The following is a 9,027-nucleotide window of genomic DNA, read 5'->3' on the forward strand; positions in this document are numbered from 1 at the left end:
TTATCGTTGCCGTATTCATCAATAACTATTTTAACACCGCCTATCAACGATCCGCTGAATACTTTTTTGATATATTCTTCATATACTTGTTTGTCGTATACAAAACATTTCACGTGCGTGTACATGCTATATTTTTTTATTGTTTAAAATAATTTATTGAAATATTTTTATGTTGACGGTGACATCACTGCTATCATCAATGAAATCATCATCACTGTCGTCGTCAGTGACGTCAGTGACATCACTGCTATCATCATCACTGTCGTCGTCAGTGCTATCATCAATGAAATCATCATCACATTTTTTCTTCAAGGGCATTATTGTAATATAATATTATTAATTGAAAATCGTTTTACGATTGAAAGTCCTTAGGACTTGGAAATCGTTTACGATTTCACAGGAAGATTAATATGTAATGTTTCATTCCGCAAATCAAGAAGATTCCCAGACTGGTCTGTCAGAGCGAAATTTATTCTGGTCAGCCATGGATTATGACACCGTAGATAGACCGGATTGATAGGCTCTTGCACAATTAGAAATCCAGGTGGTTCTTTCGGAGTAAATGAATAAAGAATAAATCCCTGCTGGGCTTGATTTGATAGTGTCGTGTCTTGGCTGTAACTGCCATCAATGACATCACACACAAGATTGACCGCGACCACATCGGTGATGTTTACGATACCCGGGGATACATGACGGCCTTGCCCGGTTGGGTTATTGTTATGTCTGAGGACAGTTGGTTCCGGTAGTGATCGCCTGTGTTGTGCAAGTATGTCGTCGAAGGACTCATTGGTGAGGTCAGTGACGGATTTTTTTAGTTCGGGAACATTATACCAGGGAAGTTTAAAATTTGGTAGATTCGCCTCTGGTATTCTAAAGAAGTTTAAAAATTGTTGCTTATATTTGGTTACGCCGTCAACATGACCGATTATCACCTGAATTAATCGTTGGTTAAAGTATTCCATGTCGGCGGCAAGCTGATTTAATATTTCAATCCGCGTAACAATTTCTCTGCGTGAACTTGTTATATCGAAAAGATGTTCTTGGAAGAGCCGCCGTAGCCGATTTAGTTGTGATTGATGTAATTGATTAATGGTTTTAAAATTATCATTAACCTCACCACCGGTAGTAAACACTTGTTCTTCCTCCTGGTTCAAGAGTAAAATTCCACTCCATACTGTCCTTGTTGCGAAATTCAAACCAACTACCCCCCGATGCATTTTTTATTTCATCCAGTTTCCATTTATATGGCGGGGTAATTTCATGATATGACTGCGCGTCAGTGACATAGTCAGACTTTTTAGGTGTTGGTGGTATTGGTTGTGCCGATGGAGCGACTTCAGGCCATCCTAACACTGTTCTGACTGAACTATTATAGATGTCCACGGCGTAGTCTGGAGTGTTTATTTCGATCGCGGACGACAGCGTTGGCTCATGAACAGTTATTTCTATTCTGGATTCCTTCCCGGTGATGTTTTTTATTCGACGTTGTAATTCCTCATTGATTTCTTCGATTTGATAAGACCCGGTTGGTAACCCAATGACATTCCAGTCTGGCGTGCCATCGGGTTTATTTTTGTATGCAAACACAAACGAATTATTTGCTGGCAATTTACCAAACGATGCTGATCTGATATTGGGCCAACTGTGATATACTCGTAATTGTGCTAATGCGATTTCGCTTGCTGGAATAGCAGTTGAAAAATTAATACTAAATTCTGGCTTAGTTGAGGTTACTGTTAGCAGAGAGGTTCGTGCCGGGCTTGTATTTGCGACTATCTGCTGAAGTAATTCCGTCATTATTTATCTGCTGTTGTTTCAAATCAAAATTTTTGGTGTAATCCCCGTTCATCTTGGCCATTTGCGCGAATTCAGAATCTGATATGATTGTGTCGTCGAGACTAGACGATATCAACGATGACAATTTCATATACGCGCTTGTGGCATCGATGTTTAATTTTTCATACTCGTGTAATTTCGTTGACGAGCACGAGGATATTTTCTTCGCGATGATATTGGTAACTCCTGCAATCGTCGTAGATGTTGAAACTGCAACTGTGATCGCGATTGCAGTTGTTACTGGTGTTAGCGCTGACAATAATATCCCCGTGGACGCAACTACCGCGGATACCGAATACACTATTGTGTCTAACATGGTTACACGTCGACGATATTTTTTTATCTTTATCGTGCATGTGTCAATGATGGTTTTTAACTCTGAATGCCATTTTTGCACCTAATCCGTTTCCATAAGTCATCCTGTATACGGGTACTCGTGAATTTACAACCTTGACCATGACTGGTCTACGATGAGAATTGTGTACGATCATTTTATTTAATTAGTTATTTCTCTAATCGCGGCGACTTTCAGTCGCTGTCCGTGAGTTCATCAATAAGTTCTCGATAGATGTGAGCATCCATGATGCCGCCGCGAAATAATCGCTGACAGATATCAGCTGCTTCATTAATTATTTCTGTTGAGTTATTTCCGGCACGTCTTCCTCCTAAGAGAACTTCTAACCGCGATACGTCATTGATGATATTGTTAGGGCAGGGAATAAAATCACCCCCCAAACCACTGCCAGTTGAACTGGGACCAAATAGCATACCGAGAACATCATCATCTTTTTCATCTGGACGCTCCTCCAATGGCGGTGAATAGGGAGGTGGAAGTCCTCGTTGTTTACTTTTGTGAAGCTTTTTTTATTGCATTTACAAGGGTTGAGTATTTTGAATCGTTAGATTTAACCACTTTTTTGTTGTAGTATACACGATACGCCCATCTAACAAAATTGTTATCAGTCGTGGACTTATATTTCGGGTTTCAAAATTTATCTTTGTTATATAAACCATCTAATATCAATTCAGGTAATTTTTCTTCTGGTGTGCTCTCAAGGGTTTTAATAAAAACCGGATCAAATGTTGCAGTCAGTTCAACACTTTCTTTTACTGCCTTGGGCGCAGCAGCTTTGGCGACTTCAGTGCCTTCTTCAGTGGTGGGTGGAGGCTGAGCTGCAGCTATATAGTTGGAAGATCTCGTAGAATCTTTTTTGTTTGTTTGGTTCTTTTTGCAATCTTTTCAGTTTGCTCTGCGGTTTGTTTTAACACTGGAAGAATACCCTTTTCATCTCCCAATAAAGCTCTTTCTGTGATCTCTGCAGCTTTTTCAGTAGCTGTTGTAACGGGTTTAAATAATTCTTCTGCACCCGTTGTAAATTCAACTTGTGCTTGCTGACGTTCTTGAAGTTTTTGTCTCACACTATCTCGTACAGGAAGAAATTTTTTTATTGCTTCTAGTCGCTCTCGAGCTAGTCTAGCGGAATGTGCTTCTCCGATGTTGGCCATTATTGTTAACTTAAATTTTTAATTTACAGCAGCAAAAAAGGGCGACTACAGGCAAACCCTGCCAGGGACTTTCACAGAGCAGCAGAGAGGGCTAAACATCCCCGAGTATTTTCGCAAGATAGGCCCTTGTATAACAGAAATAGTTGTATAGGTATATATTTTCACGATATAACCCTTCAAGTCAGCAGAGAAAGCCCATTTTGTCATGTTTTCTGAATAGAGGGTTTATTTTGTGAAAATAATATCTCTATCTAAAATGTCCTCGATAGAAGGTTCTGTTAAGCGAAATAGCTTGTGGGATTCACCCTCTCTGCTGCTTGACCATTACATGTTTGCCCCACCCCGAAAACAATTCTGATAGTGACCTTGCTGTTGTTAGATATTTACTTGCTGCAAACTTGAAAATTGGCATCCAAAATGAAGCAGTGACAGTTGATAGTTGCTGGTTATTAGTTGCTTAATCAATTAAATCATAAGCTTTACCAAAAAAACTCGTTATATATATATATATATATATATATATATATATATATATATATATATATATATATATATATATATATGCTTCAATTTACAAAAAAATAATAAAAAGCGTAAACAAATTACAGACATTAAAGTAATAAGAATTCTGTGATCGAAATAAGATCAATTTCAAATGGCAGACATGATCGAGAGGGCCTCACTAAACACCCCCAAGACACTCCAAGACACTCCAAGACACCCCAGGACAACCCAAGAATCTCCAAGAACATATTAAGACTTTCCAAAATACCTACCTTAAATTTAAACAACAAAAAAAAACAAGCAAACAAACAAAAAGAGTTAATATTTAGCGATTGTTTGTGTAACAGGAAAAGTAGAGAGGGCTAGAGTTGCCAAGGGAAATAACTCCCGTCTTGACGAAGAGTGTTCGGGCACAGTAACGTGAATATTTTTCAACATTTATCAAAAAGTAGCAATACCACAGGGGAACGAGACATTTCGACCCCAAGTAAATTCCCAAGATATTTCGACACCAAGACATTTCAGCTCCAGCCATGGGACAATTCCGACCCCAGTTCATGCATAGTTAAAACAATAGCACATTGCTAATGGTAATTTCCTCTAATCACACGGTTATTCATTGATGTCTGCAATTGAAGAATCAAAACAAACGTCTTGCGCATGTTGTGGTTTCCAGTCAGCGGAGAGTTTTAGAATGTTATTGATGGACTCTTCATTGTCATTAATCAAATTCACGCATTCTGTATTTTTGCGGCTAGGTTCGAAAAAATATTTCTGTAGTCTTGGTTTTAAATTGTTTGTAAAATATGGTGCAAATGCCAGATGCAGTTCATTGATGATTATTTCCACATATTTCGATCGGCTCTCAAAATCTATTGAGATATTTGCGTCCGGTACCAAATATTATATCACGTTCACACTTTTAACCCCAATTATCCTTCCGATGTTTAGTGCAAAGACAGCGTGCAGCCGAGGGGAATACATGTTATATTGCCTTGGTTATGCCCTTCTCATCATCACTTCCAAATTCCATCATTTCAGACATTCTTACCTCCACGGACTCCACATACCTATTTAGCTCTGTAGCAATATGCTCCAGAAAGCTTTTGTAAGTTCTGTAAGAAGCGTCCTTTTGCAGCAGGACAGGACCAGTAAAAATAGGATGTTCGTTTGTACTGTTTCGGACAACTGTTTGACTGTGTTGATAATGGCTTGATTTATGAAAAGTTAATTTTATATTTTCTTTATTGAAACATTGGAAAGTTATTTTGGTAAAAATAAATGTAAATACGATAGCTCATATCTTTTCTCTGATTAGCAGCAGGAAGGATGAACCCTGCAACTTTTTAGAGCAGTCCATTTTATGAAAATAAAGCTTCCTACGAAAACGAAAATACAAGGTCAATAACGCTAAATCGAGACTTCTAACCGACCGAGGTCTCTAACTGGGCTATTTTATTTTTGACGCTTGTGTATGCGTCCTGGTTTACCTACCCGGACACCCACTGGTGGTCGTTCCCCCCACCCTGTTTGTGTGTGGTGTAAGCAAACCATTATTATATCAATAATAACGCTAACTATAGAATCTCACACAGATAAACTAGCTCGACAGCGACTAAAGGCAATTATCTAAACCAGAATTAAAAACTAGGTATTTTACTCAGCAAGGCTATATAGAAGTTATGGCTGATCCTGTTAGGGTTACTGCGGTGGGATATCATCTGCGGCATCAGTTTCTAAAGCCAGAATGTTATAACACTCCAGAAAACGAGTGGGTTGATAGGGTATTTCGTGAGGACAAGGATACAAATCAGTATTTAAAAAAAAAAGAATATAATGATTTTATTGATGAAGTTTATGAAATCAATAAAAAGTGTTGGAACGCCAGTTATATCACCAAGAAATCAGCGATCTCCACGAAGGAGACAATCGTCACCTGGCCCCGGTGTAACTGGAAGTGGTATTGCTACTCGAGGAAGTGGTCCTATTACTCCATGCCCCAATAACGTCCATGCAAATGTTGACAGACTAGAAATTTTAATCCGTGGAAGACGAGCCGGCAATAATTCCCCAGAAATCATTAATGGATCAGCTGCTATTTATCAGAGACTATTCACAGGCAGTATCATGTTTATTGGTCTCTCATTGATGAAATCTTTTATGACTGTCGCAGTGATAGAGGGTATGCAATTAGATCAGTGACAAGAAAAAAAGATGATCATATATAATGCTCGACGTGGACCGATCATGGTCAGGGAGATAAATTCGCGATTACCAACATACAAAGCGATCTACGGAGATGGACTCGAGGATGTTGTTCAGGGTCTATTCAGAAGGATAGCCCCAAAAGCAATACCGATTGCAAAGCAACTGGGAATGAAAGCTATTGACGTTGTTCGTGATAAAGGTATTGGTTATGTTGCTAGCAAAGCATTCTCAGCAATCAAGGACGATTAATACGCAGACTGCAAGCGGTCCTACCTCAGCCAGTAAAATTACCCTGCACTGAAGTTATGCCTGCAAATGTCAATAAAATAATAAATCAAGCTGCAGATAAAAAAACTAGCAGAATTGGCTGGTGTACCCATGTCAGGAAAAGAAAAAATATAACTGCAAGTCTGATAGCAGGAACTGGTCATCGTGTTAGACGAGAACAAATATAAATAATGTTAAAACGTATATCTGATCCAGCATTTGACATAGACGCACCAGTTTTTAAGGATGAATCGGTGCGTGGTTATCAGTATTATTCTTATGACGCACGTGTACCTGACTCACGTGGAAAAATCGAGTTACAAGTTCAGGATACAAGTAGATATTTCCTGCCCGCTGAGGCATTCAGTGAGATCAAAGGTAGACATTTGAAAGCAGCTAAAATATCATACGGAATTGGTGATCAAGTTGGTTTTGTTAATAATGGCGTCATGGCTTTATTTAACAGTGGCACGTATAGCATCGACGGGCGAAATATTGGATCATGCATGGAAAACGTCGACGTTGCCACGACGATACTTGGCCTACAAGATACAACGATGATTACTCGAGATTAGCTGGTCCGTCGATGATGTTTGCCAAAGATACTACTGATCATCCAAAAAGCAGAAACGTAACACTAAATGCAGCTGGAACTGAAGTTGCATCAATGAATGAAAATTCAACTTGGGATTCGCATCACGTCAATAAAAGTTGAACGGCGATGAAGAATTTTCATGTGTGATTCCACTAACACATATATATGGGTTCTGTAGAAATGTTAGAAAAGTTATGTTTGGTGCTTAAAACACAGTGGTACTTGTTAAAAAGGCCACCGACAATGATGCAGTATGGCATGCTGCTGCCGTTGATGCAGGTAAAGTAATATTAACAAAACTTTTGTTGTGGATGCCGGTAATGATCTTCATCACTGGCCGAAGAACAACTGTTACTTTGTTTTTTTTGGATCAAGGTGGTAAATCAATATTATCAAGGTTGACGATGACCACATACAGTATTCAGAGTAATGTTGCTGGGTTATTCACATAGCAGATAGCATCACAGCAGGGATTGTCAGCACCACGACATATCTTCGTCAGGTTTCAGGAAAATGCCAGAGTAGATTCGCAGGAACAAAATCTAATGGTGTTTGACACGCTTGGGGTTAGTGAAGTTTCTTTGAGAATAAATGGACACCAAGAACCTTCTGAAGATATATTACACTGGACAACAAATTTTTACAAAAGTCATGTTACTGAAATAAAATTAGTCAATTCTTATCAATTTTTATGTGCTGAACACGAATATGACAGTCAAATTGCAAAATTGGCTCTAGTTTTTTTGTAATCTGCAAGAAATTAATGTTTACATAACGAAATGCATTCCAATAGTAAAAGGTCAACTGTAATAGCCTACCTATAAAAAATCAAGTCATTGACTACATCTTAGATTTCTTCGCCTGTCTCTTGTACAGCTGTTCGGGAGCATCTCTGAGGAGTGTCCAGCAGTAGTCAGCCAGCATTGTAGTGGACCATTTTCCCTGGTATCTTTGTTCCATTGTTGCGATATCTTGATGAAAACGTTCGCCGTGTTCATCACTAACAATACCACAGTTGCTAGGAAAGAAATCCAAATGGGAATGAAGGAAGTGAATCTTTAGAGACATATTGCAGCCAAGTTTCTTATACTTCATCAACATGTCTTCTACTAGTTCCTTATAGTTTTCTGCCCTAACATTTCCGAGGAAGTTTGTAGAAACTAGGCGAAAAGCATTCCATGCTTGTTTCGCGTCACCTTCCAGCAAGTTGTTGAACCGGTCATCTTTGAAAAGCTCTCGAATCTGAGGACCCACAAAAACTCCCTCTTTAATCTTTGCTTCGCTGAGTCGAGGGAATTTTTCATGCAGGTATCGGAATGCTGGCAAAGTCCGGTCAATGGCTTTCACGAAGTTCTTCATCAAACCTAGTTTGATGTGAAGGGGTGGTAGCAAGATTTTCTGAGCCTCAACCAGAGCTGGGTGTTGGATATTCTTCTCTCCAATGGCTACATTCTGCCTGTGAGTCCATTCCTTCCTCATGTAGTGCATTTCCCTTGCTCGGCTATCCCACTCGCATAAGAAACACATGTATTTTGTATATCCTTGCTGCAGTCCCATTAAAAGGGCAACTACCTTCAAATCACCACAGAGATGCCAGCTGTACTTGTTATACTCAATGGAATTCAGTAGCTGCCTTAAGTTATCGTATGTCTCTTTCATGTGGACAGCATACGCTACTGGAATAGATGGAAGAATGTTTCCATTGTGCAAAAGCACAGCCTTGAGACTCAGTTTCGAAGAGTCCACAAATAGTCTCCATTCTTGTGGGTCATGAGTGATTTTTAAAGCATTCATGAGGCCCTCAATATCGGAACAGAATATCAGATTACTTTCCTTTCTGAAGAAAGGCTCCAATTGCTGGTGGCGCTTTCGATATGCAGTAATTGTGACATCTTCTTCTAGAAGATTCCATTGTTGGAGTCTTGATCCTAGCAATTCTGCCTTGTTCTTTGATAAGTCCAAATCACGAATCAGGTCATTTAGTTCTTCCTGTGTTATTCTGTGTGGGGTTGATGATGCACCACAGTGAAAATCTGGATCACTGCATGCTGATGGACCAGGAGAAGAACAGGTCGACTCACCTTTGTCTTTGTCAGATGAATCAAGAG

This window comes from Sinohyriopsis cumingii, chromosome 1 (genome assembly GCF_028554795.1).
Source record: "Sinohyriopsis cumingii isolate HCF-2022 chromosome 1, ASM2855479v2, whole genome shotgun sequence".
Classification (NCBI taxonomy): domain Eukaryota; kingdom Metazoa; phylum Mollusca; class Bivalvia; order Unionida; family Unionidae; genus Sinohyriopsis; species Sinohyriopsis cumingii.